Here is a 12,843-nt window from a genome sequence, read left to right as displayed (position 1 = left end):
GAATGGGAGAGCAGAGGGCTGCGATCCTGAGCATCGCCCGGGCTGGAAGGGGCAGGGAGGCGGCACAGGGAGACCCCCCCCGATGCAACACAACCCAAGGCTCATCAGGTGAAGGCAGGCAGGGCTGAAGCAAGTGCCTGGGTGACCCGACCCCCCTTCTACCGTTACCCTGGGTCCTCAGCCACCCACACAAAGCAGGTTTTCAACATCCAGGCACCCAGTCACCTAACACTGCGCACGCTGGCTTCGAAACTTCCTTCAAGATCTTCCTTTAGTTTTCCCCTCCCTTTGACTTTCTGCCAGGCTCTAGAAATTCCAGTGTGGCTTTGAACAAATATCTTTTGGTTTTTAAAGTCATACAAAGCATCTGTGACTGGGGGAGGAGGAGGGGGGGGGAATCCTCTCCAAGCACCGGCCCATCAGGCTGTTCAGAGCACAGGGCTCCGCTCCAGAATCGATGGTGTTAATTTATTCTGTTACATTACAGAGCGAACAATCTTATTTCAAAATTCCTTCATGCCAGCTTCCAGCCTGAAGCACTTTTATTTTTTCCCTTTTAAGAACAGCTGACTTATCAAAACCAGGTTTTTCTAACAGAAAACCACAAGCTAAGCCACATTATTGTAATTGAAGCAATTAATTACTTTTATGCCTTTCTTTTTAAGGGAGCTCTTTAATGCAGGTAATTCTGACTAAAAGAGCTAATTTGAACTGCTCCATCATTTAAAAGATGATTATAAAAATTAATTTAGAAAGTGCAGAATGAAGACAAAGGGATAAAGGAAAGCACACAGACATGGGTACTTCCCCCATGCTCCAACTGGGAATTATCAAACCAACATGCCTATTTTAAAAGCATGGAGAAGGCTGATCAAGTTTTCAGGTGACTGGTAAAAAGGCAACTCTTAACCGTTTACCGACACACAGCAAATCCGTGGGTCCCTGTAGTGGCAGGGAAGCAGCTACTCGCCTTTTGGGATTTCTACAAGGCAGGAATCATCCTTTACACAGAACCACATCAGGGGAGCACCGTTAAATGCCTCTAGTTCTCCAGTCTTGGAAAATTCCAGCTTATGGTGGCCAGGAAGACAGTCAGTAGACATTAGCTATTGACAACATTTCGCCTATTACTAATCCTCTGATATTTACTGATGCCCTGACACCTTCCTGATCTCCACTATAAATCCAGCCACAAGGAAGGTCCCTGTGAGGGAGAATCAAAACATCTACATTATAAAACAGCCAAGACTGTCAAAAACAAACTCGGCATCAGCTGAAGAGATCACGACCTGCCATGACAAAACAAAACGCCACCAAGAAGCAGCAGCAAAATATAGTAGCCACATGAATCCAAAACCATGATTTCCTTCCTCCTTCTGGGCTTTAGGAAGGCCAATTAGATCTCTGTGTACAAGATATCAGAGACATCAAGAGGCCAGATATTTAGATTAAGTGTCTGCATTTAATAACTGATATTACTAGATTTGCAGACCAGGCTTGAGTCAAGCAGCATGCGAGACAGAAAAACCTATCTGTGCCAAGACCCATCAGTGGCAGCACCTCCCAGCACAGAAAGAAAAACACTGGATTTTGAAGCACAGAGAAACACAGATACCAGAGTGCAAGAAAAATTTGTAGAATTAATTATTTTCCTCCTAGGGCCCGCAACAGAAACCATTCATATTTCTGCCTGTCAGCCCGTTCTTGTTCCCTGAGCTCAGAACCAGATGCTGGACTAACTCCTTAAAGAAACATCTCAGTTCATGTGTCCACCGCCTAGGACCTCAGCTGGTGCTTTACTAGGGGATATAGCATTAAGTAACTCTGAACTGCTATTAGGCCTTTAACACTTTGTTTGCAACTCCCTCTCCGCTGATGAACTCAAGAGCCCTCCTGTGAACAGCCCACTTCCAGAAGCATGGCACAGATCTAGAATGGACAATAGTCTTTGTGCTCTCCTTCTAATCCTGTCAGCGTGGCCAGCAGGGCTAGAGAGGTGATCATCCCTTTGTACTCAGCGCTGGTGAGATGGTAACCTTGAATACTGTGTCCAGTTTTGGGCCCCTCACTACAAGAAGGACATTGAGGTGCTGGAGCATGTCCAGAGAAGAGCAACGAAGATGGTGAAGGGCCTGGAGAAAAAGTCTTACTAGGAGTGGCTGAGGAAGCTGGGGGTGTTTAGTGTGGAGAAAAGGAGGTTGAGGGGAGACCTGATGGTCCTGTACAATGACCTGAAAGGAGGATGTAGCCAGGTGGAGGTTGGTCTCTTCTCCCGGGTAACTAGCGATAGGACAAGAGGAAACGGCCTCAGGTTGTGCCAGGGGAGGTTCAGGCTGGACATCAGAAAGAACTTCTTCACTGTTAGAGTCGTTAGGCATTGGAACAGGCTCCCCAGGGAGGTGGTGGAGTCACCATCCTTGGAGGTGTTCAAAAAACATTTAGATGTGGCGCTTCGAGACATGGTTTAGTGGGTTTAGCAGGCATGGTGGCATCGGGTATACGGTTGGACTTGATGATCTTTGAGGTCTCTTCGAACCATAATGATTCTGTGATTCTATTACTGATCCTTGCCAGGGCACGCATCTTTATTTTTTTAAAGCAGTATCAGCTCAGGCCCACAGTAAGCAAAAACAGGAATAGAAGTCAATTTTTTCACTTCAGCTGAAAGGTTTTTACTGAAGGACAAAAGGCCTCCAGGACTGTACTACAGCTATCAAATTGTAGAATTTTGGCTATCTAAAAGTATATATATGTTTTTGCACTCCATCGTACTTGTCAAGACACACCACAGATATATAGGTATGTCAAGACAGATCTTAACCAATACAACGGACCTGCTCTGAAAACATACTTTCTAATTCTTAACCTGAATAGCTCTTCCATTTCTATGGCTGCAACAACAGCTGTGGTAACTACTGAGGCTGTCCTATTGAGAGGAACTGTAACAAAAGACATTACTGCTTCTCTAATCTTTGAAACACTGAAATTTTCCTCCACTGTCTTCACGTCTAGCCTCTGTCTCGCAGCCTCTGTCTCTAAGAATACATGGGGAAGGGCGGTGGAGCTGTTCAAGTGTGAATATCAGACCAGAAGCTTCTACTAAAATAAAGCTCCTTGCTGTGTCTGTGTACAAACCAAGAGCACACCTGCGCAGATCGAAGGAAGACAGCTAATAACTTCAGAAGAACTGCAAAACCTGTACCAATCAACAGTAATGTATTTAAGCCTTGTGTTCTCCAAATTATCCTATCATCGTAGATGAAACAGCGAAGGTCCTGTACCGAAACCCCCAAAGGGAAACAAAATGCTGTTGACTCAGCTCTGAAGTAACAAACTGAGAAGATCCCCAGCTTCAGTAGCTTACCTTAGAAACAAAAACACAAGGGAAGGAAAAACAGAAGTAAAACGATCTTCTGACAAACTCGCAACAGGTTTTTTCCAAGTTCAGTTCTTCTGAGTTACGATCTGGTGTACTATCTCATAAACCTGTTGGTGCGTTGCTATCGCCAGTTCACAAACCCAAATCTGAGCTGCAATCCAAATGGGAAGAGGTTGGATTAAAGGGCGTGAATGCACAAGAAGAGATAAAGGTGTGGTGATAAGCTGCTTGCCCACTATGACGGTAAATGGAAATAAAGCCAATGCATGAGAACATCCTTCCTGCCCATCCACAATTCAGTTTGCTGCCTGCTTGCTACTTAGCAAGAATCTAATCCAACTCCGGTTATACAGGAGAGACCGATTTCAGAGCGCCTGCTGGCAGGAGCATTCACGGGCCTCTTACACTTCATTTCTGGCATTTTTCATGACTGGAAGGTGCTGATCTGACACCTCTACCTTGCTAGAGGGCTACACTTTGTCTAAAAAGCAAAAAATAACACATACATACTTCACCACATTACCCTTAGCAGCCAACAAACATCTCCTAAAGTAGGCTCTCTACAAGTATTTCTTCCCTGTGTTTCATGCACTTAAATATTTCTAGAGACAAGTGGAAAGGTCAGGTTGGAGACATGCATATGACCTAAGAACCGTCAAAAAATAAATGACACTTTTCCACAGCTTGAACTTATGCAAACCATGCTAAATGAAATTCTTCCCCAACTAATACATTAGCATATAATGCAAATTAGAAGGGAGTCGTAGTTTAATCGCAGTACGTGAGATACGTTAGCATCAGGCATCCAAAAAAAAAATCAATGTAAAACAAGAGATGAATCTAGCATCAAATGAAATCTATCAGTTGTGGCTCCCACCCTCAGCACATGAAGGAGAGTTACAGAAACTGAACAAGCACGTGCTTTCATATGGAAAGCAGCTGCAGCGAACCTAGGGAAGAAAACCCAGCAGGCAAAGATCATTTAAAACATATTTCGTGAAACAGCTGACATCTGAAAACAAAGTACTTACATTCTTTAACACAACTTGTAAATATAGGAAAGCATCCATGACTGGGTCCACAAAGAAACCCCAAAAGAAACAGGCCTTTGAAAGTACCGAAACAGCTGCAGAGGTGTCTCTGCTCTTCCACTTTGAAGTTGTAGTTTAAGGTGAGCAGTGTAAAACATGACTATGATCAGCTCCGGCAGACAGATTTTGACATGCAAATGCAACTCCCTCAACATAGTGAATACCTCTGCAACCGGAGACCCCTCCGCATAGGCACGTCCTCAGCTAGCTTAAACAACGGTGGAGCCTCGCACAGACAACGATACGAATTGGTTTCTGAACAAGAAACAACGCAATGGGAAGCCAGAGACAATCTCCTGGAAGTACCTTTAAGTGAAGTCAGTGATCTTTCCCATCAACATTTGTCCAAATCCTTGCTTAAACTGGGAAAGCTCAGTTTCCCACTGTAACAGTGGAGGAAGACACATGGTGTTTTAAAGAGGATCCCAGATGTCCCACTTTTTACAACCTGTGACATCATTTGCACTTATGTAAAGCGTCCTTCCCCTGCCAAATAAAGGTATTATTCATCATTTTACAATCTATATGGTCACTGATATTTTTGGGTCGCATCCAAAAGGTACTCTTGAGATTACCAATATTTTTCTCAGGTTTCAGCCAGTTGTGTTATACTAATTTGCACGAGGTCTGTCTTTCAAAAAAAAAAAATCTTTAGCTTGCAGGTACTGAGTGTTCTTGCAAACAAGCCTGCCTTTTTTTCTTCCAACATGTGTTTGCACCCGGGACAGCAATAGCTAAATATTAATTTCTTCATTTAGTAGTCTTCAGGGTTTTTTCCCTGCACACTACAGGCCTTGCTGCACCTCATCCCTTGGGGTGCAGTCCGCACAACAGTAGCCTTCGCATAGGGTTCTCTCTGCCTCAGAGGTGACCAAACAACAAAGAAGGACAAATTGGGTTAAAAAGGACAATTAAAACATGATTGGGGTAATTTTCAGCCTAAAAGGATCTTCTTCCTTGGCTTAAAAGCTAGCCTGAATATTCATGAAATGCTCCCTACTCTCTAGCAAATAGAATTAATCATATTAATGCATGGAAAAATAAGATTAGCCAGAAAATGGTATACAAAATCTAATCATGTTATATTGAACGAAACATGAGTGGGAGAGGTCATGAGGCCCTTTCATTGTAATTTGTCACAGAAGTCTCTCTCCCTGCCACGCTGCTTTTTGGTCCAGGCCTTCGGAAGCCCCCAGCACACACCTCCCTGGAGCAGGACCGGCAGCAAGGACAAGGCAGTTCTGCTGCCTCCGTGCGTGGCCACTTCGGGAGGGAGCTGCACCTATTGACAACTAAGTCTTCTGCACCACAGTCTGCACATCATTCTTCTCAGCTGGGTACAGCTGAAATCTTCCCTTCCCTACCAGAAGCATATGCTCAACTATGGAACATCTTTAAATACCACCTTACCCTGATCAGCCCTTTCTTCCAGAACGTCCCAGTTATTTCTGCAGTGCAACAGGCCAAGGAGCTCGAGGACCATGTGCAATACTACTCTACAGGAACTACTTCGTATAAAGCATTATCAATCCTTTAACTTCAAAACAGCAATCAAGATGCTCACGAAGCGTTTGCACCCACTAGGGAAGCAATCAGTTCTACCTCTCAGCTACTGCCAGGAACCCAGGGCTCCCAATACCATGCCAGCTGCCTCCCATCAGGGAGAAATCAGCTCACTGACCTACAAATTCCTGTTCTTTGTACCATAGATCCATATTAAAATAAGGCCTGAAGTGCAGTACAGCAAGCTACAAAGGCTGGTGCAGCCCAGAGAAGCGCCAGTGGCAGCAAGGGACCCCCACCACTGCATCGTCAGCAAGGAGAGCTGCAGCACCTCAGAAGTTGGCTGCCGGAACAGGGATGCTCTGGTTTCTGACAAACTCCTACAAAATGTTATCTCCAGAGAATACACCTTCAAAGAGAAGAGTGGGGTTTGCGAGAAGACTATTTCCCACTAAAGCAATGTTTGACAGCTTTAAAGCCTTTGTAGAATTTGCTTCCAATTAAAAGCACTATAAATGCTTTAGAAGAAAAATAAAATTAAACTGTACCCATCAAACAAGGAATTCTATTGTCCAGATCCCAACAAAGACATAACTGACATTTAAATAGGGGATTTCAAAAGCCACTTCACACATGTTTTTTATTCATTCCCAGTCCTATGGAAAACATTACCACAAAAGAAAAACATCTGAATATTACAGATAAAGTATCTATTAGTTAACTAGTTCTTACAATGAGGAAACTTAATTCACTGCACAAGAAAAGAAAACTTTCACACTTGCATTATCTAGGCTTTAACTAGTGACAAAATAAGTTATTTCAAGACACAAAAATCTTTAAGTCTTCAGCCTCATGCATGCACCAGGGCAGGATAATGCTTGTCAACTTTCAAATAAAAGCAATTACTGACTGGGAAGGGGGAGTGGGAAATCAAAAAGGAAGTGCCAAGTATGAGACGAAAATCATTTTAAAGCAGTCATCAGGCAATCTGTTTTACAAAATCCCTGCAAAGAACGGCAGCTGTTGGGGAGAGCACCGTCTGCAAGACTCCTGCAAGCGCTCTCCCACTAACCTGTACTGGTAGCAGCAGCACCAGTATAACCAGCAGCAGCATCGGACACAGAGCCAGGGCTCCCGAGCTGCAATAAGGCAGCAAGAAGAATGCACTTCAGCAAGTGACAGTATACTAAAGCCTGATTCACGAGTCCTCTGGAGCCAAAGTCTTTCCATTGACTTCAGCGGATATCGACTGAGGTCTGAGATGAAAATGCACGCTGAAAGCTCCGAGACAGCTATCTAAGGATCAGAAGCTGCTTTGATATAAAGAAAATAGGTTGGTTCATTAGAAGCACAGAGAACAGTTTTTCACCAGCCAACGTTATCATCATCTAAAATAGTGACCTTCAAGAACACAGGTACTCTAATCTCTTACAGGTAGCACAAGATGTGCGAACAGATTAGCCTGGCCAGTGGTACGAAATAACTGGCATCAAGAGGGAAGCACAAAGCAGATCTCGCATAGGAGAACTTTAATGAGTATTAGAAACCACTTAGCAGATAAAGGGCGGTGGGGAGCGAAAGGTCGACTGCAGATAATGACAAGGAAAGAAATAAAGTCAGCAACAGTTAAGAGGAGCTGCTGAAACACAGGTGATTCTTCCAACCATTCTTCCCTCTAACTCAATTCTCTGCAGAAACACAGGAACAAGAGAGAACTTCTGAAACGCTTTTCCAGAAAGGGCTGGTGTGCAAAAGGGGCCTCCTGGGCTCAGCTCCAGAAAGGAAGATATTTATAGAATTAACCAGAGGAACCTTAAATTCCAAGGTCCTCAGCTCTCCCCCCAGGCTCACGGTCCCTTTTGTTTTTACCCATTGCTCAATATCTCTACCATAGCACTTCTGAAGCAGAGCAAGACGCCTATGTTGTCTTCACATCAGGCACAGTTGTGCTAGAAAAGTAATGCAAATTAATACACATGCATGTGTGAAGGCAGGCTCCCTTGCTTCTAGGAATTGAGAGACAAAACTAAAACCAAATTCTACCCAAATTAAGTGCAAAAATAGTCCTAAGGAGAAGGAAAGCATTTGTGTAAGCAAGATGAGCACAATATGGCCCCAAGGCTGAAAAGGCAAAATGAAGATGACACACTGAAGAGGAAGAACTGGATTCAGGTAGCAATAAACTCCATCGACTTCGTAGTTACTCACTTGCAGCCCTGCTTCTCCCCCCGCATTCACTTACCACAGGATTATTAACAGAAAATCAAGGAAAAAATGTTTCCCGGGGGAAATGACAAGCGAAGGCTCAAAGAGTGGGAGGGCAGGAGAGGGGCAACATGACAGATGATGCAACCCCCCTAAAATTAGACTTGTGTTTAAGTCAAGAGGAGGATTGCAGGGAAGAAAGATACCACAGACCAAGACTCTGCATTAATATGGCAATTCAGTATGTGCTCGTGTCCTCCTGGAACAAAATACACAAGTGAGACAATTGAGAAACCAGTTTTTAAAGGACCATGAAACAGATTAAAAAATAAAAGGGAACGGGTGGCATCTGGAAATTGTCAGCTTCATTTCTTTCAAAGATAAGCATTTGAATTTTCAAAAATGTAGCCACACCCAGTAAAAGTTGCAATAAGAAATAACGAAATGTCATTAAATTCAAGAGGGAATACACCATAGCACATCGTAACTCAGAAGGACGGGCACAGTCTGGATTGCTCAGAGGAAGACGACAAGCAACTGCAGCAGCTCCCAATCTCAAGCTGCGGTGCGATTTCTGTTGGTTGGGCTGAGCAGGCTCAACATTTACACAGAAAAACAAGGACCCAGTGGCAAACGAAGGAAATCATTCAAAAGTAAAACATATTCCCAGGTCAACATGCAATTTCTCAGCATGATACTATGAGGTGCTCTGCCAGGTAACATTCTGTTTCAGCTGAGCTCAAGCAAAAAGATTATGTGAAATAAAGTTACGGAGAGCAAGGGGGAAGAGGGTTAATTGCTGCACTGGAATTAATACAAGGCTAAAGATCGACCCAAAAAGGTTCTGACTCTTCACACGCTGTAGTATTTTTTGACCTGAAAAACACCACACTATGATACAGCAGCAACAGGAGCACCTTTCCTAACCAAAATCCCAGTCCCTCCTACCAGTTTGGATTCTCATAATCTACCACATACAGTTGGCAAAATGCAACATAGCAGTAAAAGGTTTGAAAAGCCTCATGATTAAAGAAGTCATCTACATAAAGTAAATTTCCCTTCTGAAAATCAGAAACATCTAATGAACCTTCAAAACATGCCAGACAGTCTGTCAGTCAGTCAAACAAGATACTTGTTAGTTTTATCTCATGGAACTAATTCATTTGGCAGGAGAAAAGGTTTCTAAATAGTTTCATCAGTGGAACAAATAGCTATGGAGAGCCAGACATTGTTCTGGGCACAAGGGCCATCGCTAGCTGCTTACCTGGTCAGCAGACAGGCTGAAGCCTACAGCGTCTCCCCTTCACTTCCTCCTATCTTCCAACTTGATAGCATAAAAGAAACTTTATAAGGCAAACATTAGACTGTCTTCTTAGATTTCCACAACTTTGAAAATCCCTGCTCTAGAGGAACTCTGTTGCATGTGGCTCCGCACAGCCCGACAACAAGGCTTCTACCTTTTACACACCTTGCCTGCTTCAGCTATATTGGAACAACTGCAAAAACCTTCTTTGCTAAATATCTGCATTATACCCAGCAAAACATACACTTAATCTTAGTCAATTCCTGTAAACACACATACGTAAATTAGATTATTAGTCATTTCCTACATCACCACCTTCTCTGGCAATAGCAGCATAATGCTTTAATAATCCTAACGCAAGTCATTATGCCTAATATTAGATACAGGTCCCAGACCAGCTAGATGAGCTCTAAACAGATGACAGAAAGAAGCACAAGAGACAGACAACCACATTTTCATTGTTTGCATATGCTTAAACTGCAAATATCCACAAACAGAAAATCCAGACCTCTTCCACCACAAGCAAAGCAAAAACTTACCCTCTATTAAAGTGTGCTCAGCAGCCAAGCAATTGCTGCACAGCACATCCCTACTTTGCCTAAACCTTCAGGGGACACATGGAGACTGGAGATGTGACACAAGGGTACGGCCACCGGCACGGAGCTGCAGTACCCAGCCTCCTACCATCCCCGCAAGAGTTCCCATCCTGACACCTAGACATCCCCCAAACAACTTCTCTAAGGACTCACGGAGAAACATGCAGGAGATCAAAGACAGTATTTTAAACAAAGTCAAACCTACCCAACGCTTCAGAGCAATCGCTGAGCTACTAGAGGGATGACGAGGCTGGGACACGTCTGCCCTGGTTCAGGGTCATCCCGGACCAGCCTGGAGACTTCTTTATCATCAGACACAGCCCTGGGATGCTTTAGGTGCTCAGCTTGAAACACTTTGGTATTTTCAGGGTAGCTGAGCACCCACAGGGGTGCTCGTCACTGAAGAAAGCTTTAAAGCAGGTACCATGAAACAGCTGTAATCATCAGATATATTCCTGAGAAGACTTAGCCAAGGGATTTAGTCGGCTCCGAGCAGATACTGACACAAAGCACATGATCAACAGCGCTCAGTCCCCTTAAGGACTGGAGCCCAAGCTGCTTTGATGGATTTTCCTTTTACATGTATTTATAGAGAAGAATTTCATTAATCCTTTCAGTCTCTCAGTACAAAACAAGGGTGAAGAGAACCCCCAGTCTTGAAGACAAGAAAAAAGTCTGGGGATAATGACATAACACAACATACATACTACATATCCCGCTCCGTGTCCAGTGCACCCCTGCCCTAGTAGAGAAGGGCCATGATTAGGACAGCCACTCCAGCTAACCTCAAAGGAGAACAAGGCAGCTACTGCCAACCTGCCAATTTTTCTTTCTAGCCTGGAGACCCTCACATCGTCCTTTCCAACGTGACAGGCTCTTTTTCACACTGCTACCTTTTTCTCCTGTTCTCTGCTCAGAATTTTATTTCTCACCTGTCAAGGAAATCTAGGTCCAAAGTCCCATGACAGAAGCTGCGATAGCAGTTAAGAGAGCTGTAAAAGTGTTACTTTATTAATATGTTTCAAAAAGCTACTCAACCTCTATTGCTCTGCTTGGCATATGGATGCTTAGACCTGCACCATCCTTTCCCTTTCAAGACTTAGTGCAGGATTCGCATCCGACAGGCCAGGGACCAAAGGAAACTCGTAAGGGGATTCCCCGGGGAGCAGTTGTGTGCGCCGAGGTCACCGTGCAGCGCAGCGGACACAGCTGTGGTCACTGCTGAAGGCAAGAGGGTTAAGGGAACCTGCCTTGTAAAAAACCAACAAAGCACTGGTTTTTATGAGGGCAGAGTGAATGACAACACAGGAGATTTTTAGAAAGTGCAGGCTAAGTCAAGCTTACTTAATTGTGCCGAGTTAGTCGTCTCGTAAATGCTACCATTATATAATATTCCATAGTTTGAAAATAAATATGAATTATACTCCAGATTAAATTTAATTTTTTTTATTTGTGTACATCTCTGGACAAGATTAAAAATATTTATAACGCTTCAGAAATGAAATATTTAGCTGCAAGATACTTCAATAGAATGGTTTATTTGGCTGCAAGTCTATCTGCCATATTACGAATAATTAAAACTAGGTTGTCATAGACAGAGGAGAAAAAAGGTTTTTAGCTATATTTTCAAGCTGAATCATATCAACATGTTTAAAGAGGAGATAGGAGCGCTCCAGGTTTTTTTTCCCCCTACGGGCAAAAATTATTAAAAAACAGGAAAAATGAGTCATCTGAATTTAATTATGAGGCTCTGAGTTGTGAAGGCCAGCTTTGAAAAAATGGAATTCAAAATAAGACTCTTTAATTCCGCTTATGGGACTGAAAAGTTTACTTCAAGAATACTAAATGAGATCCCTTTGAATTGACTGGTGTGTTTGTTTATCTTGCCCTTGTGTATTTTGTGGTGCTATAAAAATGCAGGATGAACCTCAAAAAGCAAGAACAGCTCCTCCTCCGCACCCCAGATGAGATTCATGTTTGTGCGACCTGCGTTTCCCTCCTCAACACAGCGCATCTCGCCTGGGCTGCTCTACCAGCCCATTCAAACACGAGACCACCGCTGTTACAGCTCGCACCGTTCATCCAGCTCCCAGTGAAAACACATTTGAAGGAAAGGCATCATTAAAGACGCAGCACATGGGCACTGGGTAGGGAAAAGGGAAGAAGGAAAGTAAATACACCATAATTCCCGCTAACAAGGCCTCAAAACTGATGTCTGTAAAACATACTACCTTTAAAAGAGCTACTAGATCTCCTTTTTAAAAGGGTGCATGTACACCTACATGTAGTACTGAAAGTCAAAGGGCTTAATTTTCTAAGACATTTGCCAGTTTTAAAGCTCTACCATGCTGTATTTATGGGGAGTTTATGAATTTATTTTTTTTTCCAACAGGTTCACTCTGACAGGCATTGTTTTATTTTTGATGTGACAAGACAGAGTGCTGCACTGGCAACACCTCCAGGCTGAATAATGTTTCTTAACTAGCTACATTCATCTTTACCACATACCACAGATGACTGATCCTCTCTGCAGTACATAATGGCTAAAAACTAACAGTGACCTAAAATATTAATGCATGCTAATAAACCCAAGTTTTTTTCCATGAAACAACAACATCTAATTTTCAAAGGGGTCCTGGGAACAGTAAACAATTGGTACATGGTAAATGGCAAGTTCTCTCACATCAATACATCCAAAATGTTCAAATCCTCTTCCTGCATAATTGCCAGGCAAGTATAAATTACTTAAATGAATGTTATTTGTGG

General features: G+C 43.2%; 1 protein-coding gene across 1 annotated transcript in view; it reads right to left on the bottom strand.

Moving 5' to 3' along the window:
- The window catches only part of LOC104162428 (CUB and sushi domain-containing protein 2-like), a gene marked incomplete at its 5' end in the record, with an annotated part of 281,493 nt that overhangs the window by 203,735 nt on the left and 64,915 nt on the right, over positions 1–12,843 (bottom strand).

Source organism: Cariama cristata, unplaced genomic scaffold, assembly GCF_000690535.1.
Source record: "Cariama cristata isolate BGI_N322 unplaced genomic scaffold, ASM69053v1 scaffold4885, whole genome shotgun sequence".
Classification (NCBI taxonomy): domain Eukaryota; kingdom Metazoa; phylum Chordata; class Aves; order Cariamiformes; family Cariamidae; genus Cariama; species Cariama cristata.
The sequence above is the reverse complement of the archived record's forward strand: the minus strand, read 5'-3'. Positions and strand labels throughout refer to the sequence as shown.